An 8,369-nucleotide genomic window follows, 5' to 3' on the forward strand; every position below is an offset into this window, starting at 1 on the left:
TCACTCACAAACTGCTCCAAATGTGAAATCTAGCTTCTTTAGATTCAGGAGAGGATTGGCTTCTAAGGCTAAGGCTTCAGCCAGTAAAGGTAACTGTTTGCTCCAAGAACACTGGGAAGGTCAAAGCAAAATCTGATCTGCTTCCAAGAATGTGAGCAAGATCGCTGGCCACCCTGGTAGATGCTGGTCAGTGTATATCTGAAGAAGCCTAGCAGGGCAGGAGTTTGGTGAATGTCAAAGGGCACGAGGGTGAGAACTTTGGAGTACAATGGTCTGGGAGAGTGCAGGATATTCAAGGTGTGATATGCTTGCTAGAAAAAGGGTATCTTAAAAACTTGAAATATTTAACTCCATGATCCTCAATAAGCAATATTATCATCAAAACAGAAATTCAACAAAAATTTAATATATAGAGCACTGCATTAGACCTTGAGATACAAGGTTTAGATAAGTCATAGACAGTGATCTGTGATTAGACTGATCAGAATGCACATTATTTTATGTTATTTCATGAAATTATATATAGTTAGTACATCTTTTCACTGGATAATAAAAAATAAACACATTGGTGGAGGCTCGAGAGCTTCAATTTTTAGTGGGTTCTGATTCAGAGAGCATCTGAAACCTGGAATATCTTTAGGGGGGACCCATCCCCTTTGTGAAGGGAAGTACAACTGTGCTACACAGAAAGGAAGTCTACGTTGACTTTCTTCACCTCTTCACTAACCATCTGCTCTTCAAAGCTTTTAATTTGGTTTCCAACCCATTATTCCTCTACTGCTATTTTGTGAATCTTAAATCCCTGCAGAAATATGATGCTTATTATGCACTGATTTGATGGATACATGATTCCATGCATGTAATTACAGTCTTCACTTAGTACAGATTGGCTTCTCATCAGCCTGTATAGTTTTTACTTAAAAGGAACCAATGAAATCTTAATTTTAAAATCCACTGGCTTTTTTCCATTCCTTATCTTCCATGATCTTTCTGCACATTCCAAACTGTCCTCCTGTCCTCCCTTTCCTGGATATTATCTCTTCTTTGGTTTCCAGAAAACTGTTCTCTCCTGGTTTACTTCCCTTTCTGACTGTTTCTTCTAGTTACCTGTGATGGTTCATATTCCTTCTTCAGTCTGCCCCTATCTATAAGTGTCCCCCAAGCATCTGTCTTAAGCTCCTTTCTCTCTATACATTCTCTTTCCATTATAATTTCATCAACACACATTTTTTGTTTTTTGTTTTAAAGATTTTATCTATTTTGTTCAGGTTGGAAGTGCCATTACTGTTCAGCACAGAAACTTTCACCTGGACTAGTCTGCTCCCCTCTAAAGTGATTTTCCTAAAACACAGTCTGATAGTCTCTTGCTTCTGGGGGCTTACTATATTGGCACTAGCTGGTGCTACATCAGTGCTAGATTTATTGCCGATACTGGATTGGCTTTAGTTTTATTCCAGCTCAGAACTCTTGAACTCAAACATCCATCATCCTCATCTTCCTCTGTAGTGGGGACTCCAGGTACAAGATTCAACACCCAGCTATTTTGTTCTTGTTATTCAGTTGTGTTTTACTCTTCCTGACCCCATTATGGAGTTTTCTTGGCAAAGATATTGGAGTGGTTTGCCATTTCCTTCTCTGATAGATTAAGGCAAGTAGAGGTTAAGTGACTTGTCCAGGGGGTCACACTGCTAGTAAGGGTCTGAGGCTGGATTTGAATTCAGGTCTTCCTGACTCCAGGCTCAGTGATCTCTCCACTGAGCTATCTAGCTACCTCTTACACCCAGTCATATGTACTTTCAATGATAAGATTTAAAAAATATTCCCAAACCCTCACCCTGCCCCCAAATTACTTTGCATTTACTTCGCATATATATGTATGTATATATATATACATACATATATATATGTATATCTTGCATTTTCTTTATAAAATCTCTTAATTGGAAAAGATCTCACAAGCCAATATTTGATATCTAAGAGGATTTAGTAAAGGGGAAAGAATGCTGACCTAAGATGTTATCCTCTGTAGCTTTGTGACTTCTACAGAACTGATAAGCACGATGTCGTTATCCATGTCACTAGTAAACATATTAAACAAATACTGGGCCAAGCACAGATCCCTGGGGCCCTCTAGTAGAGACCTCTTTCTACACTGATACCAACTTTTTTTTTTTAATATTTGACACCAGCCTATCAATGACTACTCTTTGGATGCAATAATTTTTGGGACACTACTCTCTCCTGGTTTTCCTTCTACCTGACTTCTCCTTTTCTGTCTCCTTTACTGGATCCTCCTCCAGATCACACTCCCTATGACTGTAAGTGTCTCTCAGGATTCTGTGCTGGGCCTTTTCTTTTCTCCCTCTATACTATCTCACTTGGTGATCTCTTCAGGTCCTGTGGATTTAATTATCATCTCTGTGCTGATGATTCTCATATCTACCTATCCTCCCCCAATTTCTCCACTGACTTCCAATCTTACATCTCTGAATGCCTTTCAATATTTTATTTTTTCCCAAATACATGTAAAAACAAATTTTTACATTTTAAAAAAATTATGAATTCCAAATTCTTTTTCCCTCTTCCCTCCCTGAGAAAGGAAGCAATTTGATGTAGGTTATATATGTGCAGTCATGCAAAACATATTTCCATATGAGTCATGTTGTGAAAGAAAATTTAGATAAAAAAAGAAAAATAAAGAAATTTTAAAAGTTGCCTGAGAAAAGAGATACAAAATAAAATCTAAGTTGTTTTCTCTCTTGTTCATTAATATCATTTTTTTTCATCCCAAGAAGCAATTCTATCCCTTCTTTGGCTTTTTTTCCTTAATATTGCTACAAATCCTCCCTTTTGTTTTACTTAACATTCTTTGACAGCCTTGGGCTAATTCTGAGTTTTGGCATGGCTGACACTGCAGGACAGTGCCATGTTTTTATATATATTCATCCTTCACATCTGCCTTTTTAAAATCCAAGGTAGGGAATGAGTTTGCTATATATCTACATCTTTAAACAAGTGTCCCTTTTCTGCCTCATCAGAATTTTCTTCCTTTGTCTTAAGAATTTTATTTGGGAGAGCTTCCCATCCCTTCTGGGCTGACTTTTCCTGTAAAGTTTTAGGTCACAGGTTCCTACCTATCCTGTGAAATCTGTTTTCTCCAGGAATTTGAAATTATTCCCAAAGCTACTAAACTATGCATACCCTTTAGCCCAGGAATGCCACTATTAGGCCCATAGCTCAAGGAAATTAAAAAGGAAAAGATCCCACATATAAATAAATATTTTTTTATCAGCTCTGTGTGTTGTGGTGGCAAAGAACTGGAAACTATGGAGGTGCCCATCAACTGGTAATGGCTGAACAAATCAAAACATACTTATGTAATGAAATATTATTGTGCCATAGAAATAGACTGTTTTAAAGAAACCTGGGAAGATATGTCTAGACCAAGACAGTGTGAAGTGAGCAGAACCAGAAGAACAATTTATATTATAATATCAACATTGTAAAGACATAACAAATTAGAAAAACTTAAGAACTCTTATCAATGCAGTGACCAATCATGGTTCCAGAAACCAAATGAGAAAGAATGCCAGTTACTTCTTGGATAGATGATGGACAGTACACAGAATGAAACACATTTTTGGATATGGCCAATATGGGAATTTGTTTTGTTTGACTTTGCTTATTTGTTACAAGGCTGTTTTATTTATTTTTTTATTCAAGGCAAGAGGTGGGAGAAAAATGCTTGATAATTGAAAAAATAATAGAAATCTGCTTTCCTAAATTCTAAGGTAGACCTAAGTCTGTCTTTGTCTTATCTATCCTCCTTCCTTGAACTTCAGCTTTTTCTCCCAAGTTTTACTTTTTCAGTCCTTTAATCACCTTAGTGTTTCATCTCTTCATTATGCTAAATATAGTATTCTATTACTTAGGTTTTTTTTTGTTTTTTTTTCTCACAAAGCTCTACTTTACAAATCTTTTGAAGTCTGTTCTCACCTATCTTCTACGGTTCAAGGGACACTCTTCAACTCAAGATAACAAGCATATTCTTCCACTATAAGGGCAGAGGTGAAGTCCTTAAAAAAGGAGACCTCTGAAACACCTTATTTTCTTTTTCTAGGCTGATAATTTCATTGATAATCACTGTTCAGATATGTCCTATACGAGCTGCACATTCATCTAATTATTATGTGGTTTCCATATCTTATTTTCCCAGTTTGCTGTTTATTTTATTATATCGGACAACAGAAAAAGCTTAGCTAAAGTCAGAACTGCTGACAATAATTTCCTCTTCAATCATCAAAGTCTGTTAGCCTGCCCTAAGAGATTAGATTAGCATACTGGTTTTATAATTTGCAAAGTCCAATTTGTCACACCATATACACCCTATACTCTCAAGGGTGCTTACAAAAACTCGTTTTGTGACGATTTTTTTCCCTCTAGGATTATTTTTATTATTATTATTGACATGTAGGGATGAATATAAAACTGTGCCATATCAGTTTAGAATTTCATACCATCAGGTTATTTACACAGCTGGTTCCCAACTCAGGCAGGGCCATGATGTCCTTTTCTGCATCAGGGCAAATGGCTTGGGAAATGACTGACCCCCATTGGGGGTGGATTTAGTAGAGAAGTTTCCAGAGTAAAGGCAGGCAATTTCCTGCTGCTCTGTTGTTGAAATGACGAATCTACTTATGCCTGAAAATATCTAGCACGTTTACAGTATGAACCAAAGGGCAGGGGCCTATGTCTTCTTTATATTCTGAAATCCTTCCAATGTTTTGGTATCAAACCTTGCTCATAGAGGGTACAGTCATTCCCTGGTGACTGGGTCATCCATCAAGTGGCACTGGATCCATGAGGCACTGTGCTTGGAGTCAGGAAGACCTGAGTTCAAATCTAGCCTCAGATACTTCCTAGCTGTGTGACCTTTTGCAAGTCATTTAATCGGTGTGCCTCAGTTTCCTCCACTGTAAAATGGGGATAATAATAATAAGATCTACCTCCTAGGGTGTGGTGAGGTCCAAATGAGATAATAATTGTAAAGCACACAGTATTTTGCCTGGCACATTTTTGTTCAGTCATTTTTCAGATGTGTCCAACTCTGTGACCCCACCAAAGAATTCTTTTGGTAAAGATACTGGAGGGGTTTGCCATTTCTTTCTCCAGCTCATTTTACAGATGAGGAAACTGAGGCAAAGAGGGTGAAGTGACTTGCTCAGGGTCACACAGCTAGTGTCTGAGACCAACTTTGAACTCGGGAAGATGAGTCTTCCTGATCCCAAGCCTAGTGCTCTCGCCACTGTGCCATTGAGCTGCCCCACGTGACACATAGAAAGCACTATATGGATGTTAGCTATCATTATTTTTATTATCAGACAAGTTGTTAGGCCTTTTTATAGTGAGGAAACCTGAATCTGAATAGTAGTGATCTCTCCCTAATGAACTCACCAGGAAATGACTAACCTGCCCCACTTTTCCTTTTAAAACAATCACCTTTAACTAGATTTGACCAAGGTGGTGATCCTGACTATACCAATTTGTTACACAAGGCAGGGTGTCTATCAGGGCAAGGGATTTAGTGGGTAGTGATACGATATTTTAAAAAAATGTTAATCAAGGTTACCCAAGATCATAATGGAGAATTCTGACAAAAGGTCATCCATAGGAGAAGGAAACGGCAAACCACTTCAGCATCTTTGCAAAGAAAACTTCATGGACAGTATTAAAAAACATGAATGTGGACCAACTTTGGGAGATAGTAGACAGAAGGACCTGGTGTACCATGGTACACAGGGTCACAAAGAGTTAGACACAACTGAACAACAACCACAACAAGATGAGACATTGCACGTCATTATCCATTATGCCTGTGAATGGAATGTCCTGTTTGTGTTTGCTCTCAACCAAAGGGCTCTGGCATGGAGTGTGAACAAAACTACTGTTAGTGTGGTGGGAAGTTTCAGCCACGATGATTTGTGGGATCAATTTCACAAAATGAAATAGCTTACAATGAAAGCCAGGCAGGTACATAAGGCTATGTTATTAACTTTTTAAAAAAGTACTGAAGCACTAGAGATGAAGAAACTCTGTAGGGCAAGAGTTGCTCCTTAGAAGTTAATAAAACAAATAACACAACAAAAGAGGAAGAACCAGATTACATTAAAATTTGGAATACAAATCTAACAGTATAATCTGTACGCACTACAAGTACGGCAGGCTCCAACCACTGAAACACTGAACTTGAATTTATGAGACAAGAGTATTTGTTTTGGCCTGGGGAAGTAAGAAAAAGATGATCATTTTGTGTGCTCTCCCCTTTTCTCAATTCTTTATGAATGTTTTAAAATGCTTTGTGTGAATATTTAATTTCAAAATTAATTGTTGGTTTGGTATAGTATTTGTTGATGAATGATATAGTAAGCACTAAGCTATTAACACTTTACAAAGATCAGTAAGTTGCCAGTTGCTAATACTTGTTTCAAAACCTTTTTGATTTAAAATAGGCCTTATTGATTTGGTAGGTGTGGGATATACTATAGATTTGAGAAATACTGTAAAACATAAGACTTCTCAGCTGCTAAAGCTTGTTCACTCTTTCTTCTCCAAAGACAAATGTAAGATGAGTAAACCAACTTATTTAATTCTCAGAAAACTGGCTATTTTGTGGACAGATATTATGCTAATCATGAACATTTTTAGCAGGAAGGAAAAAAAGACTAGCCTAAATCTTAACTCCTCTCTTTGCTATGCTATGCTTTTCATTTCATCCTTGTCCTTTATGCCTCTTTATCAGGAACTGGTGCAGCCAAGTAGGTTATTTTCTCCTGTATTAGTATCATTGGGGTTTTTTACAAAATGAAGAAGAGTTCAAAGATTAAGAAAAATTTCCATAAGGGATCTTGGAATTTTAACCAGTATAATTACGTAAAAACTGTTGAGAATGTTCAGGGAAGTTTCTATGAAAACCTTCAGAAGGAGGAATACTTTAACTTATTGTCATGTTAGTTTTACAATTTTTAGTCTTTTATCTTAGACACTAGCTGTGACCCTGGGCAAGTCACTTAACCTTGTTTGCTCGGTTTCTTCATCTGTAAAATGAGCTGAGGGAGGAAATGGCAAACCATTCTAGTATCTTTGTCAAGGAAACCCCAAATGGGGTCATGAAGAATCAGATATGAATCAAAATGACTGAAGAAGAAACTGGGTATAAAAGGAACCTCTTAAAATTTCAAATTGGCTTGAGAATTTCATCTAAAGAATTGTTTTTCTTTAATAAGAGTCAAAGAAAAAGAATGAGAATCCATTTGCTTTAGTCTTTAACTTAGAAAAGAAGCACAGTTTTTTCCTTAATTTGTTATTCTGTCTGAATATTATTTAACCTGAATTTGGAAGATTGTGATGTTGGGGTGGGAAAAAAGAGTTCTTTAAAATAACGTAATTGTGGAGAAGATGGAGTCTGTACTTGTACTAATATTTTGAAGTGGGAGATAATTTTGGATAAGTCCTAAAATATCTTCCTAAGTAGAGCTGACTGAGTTTGACTTGAATTAACTTTGCCTTGTCTGTTTCACCAAATTAAGCATAGTGTAGAATTTTAAAATATACTCTGCATATCAAACTAGCAGAGCATTTTTAGCTTTGAAAATATGGTTAGTTGAAACAGATTGCAACCCAGGGAAAAAGCTCATATAAAGAGCTATCTTTTTTTTTTTACAGAAAAATTAAGCTAAAATAGGTTCTTTGGGCACTTTCTGTGCTGAGATCAGCAGTTATATATAATGCTGTATATTGTGTTCTAACCTTTAAAATAAATTACTCCCTAGAATATTTGGCAATTAAAGAAAAAGCAGTCAATCTACTGTTTACAGGCGCCATAGAGTGGCATTGGTTTCTCTTTCTCTGTATTTTGGCTAGTCACACTGCACAGAGCACTTTGTTTCAGACTCTCCCTCCTGCTACTCCCCCCTCTCCCCCATCAGGGTGGCAGAAAAATTAGTGTTACTGGCCTAACATAGATAAATATAGAAGATAATTCAGTAAAGGCAATTTGTTTTAATATAAGGAAGATTTAATGTCTAATAATTATCTCCCAAATAATCATAGAATGTTTGGTATGCCTTCAGCCATGTTATTCTTTGAAATTCAATACTCTAAAATAAGTTTAAATATCTTTATTGTTCTCTAGAAACAAGGTGCTGCTATTAACTCCCATTTTTGAGTTTCTAGGCCCATAGTATTAAATACTACTATAGGAGTTTCTAAAAAATCCCAAACTTAGAAGTTACAGACTTTAATGTTTGTAAGACTCAAAATACTTTCCTATTCAACTCTATAAAACCCCGTTCAGATAGGGTTGTTCCTTT

Source organism: Notamacropus eugenii, chromosome 1 (assembly GCF_028372415.1).
Source record: "Notamacropus eugenii isolate mMacEug1 chromosome 1, mMacEug1.pri_v2, whole genome shotgun sequence".
NCBI lineage: Eukaryota > Metazoa > Chordata > Mammalia > Diprotodontia > Macropodidae > Notamacropus > Notamacropus eugenii.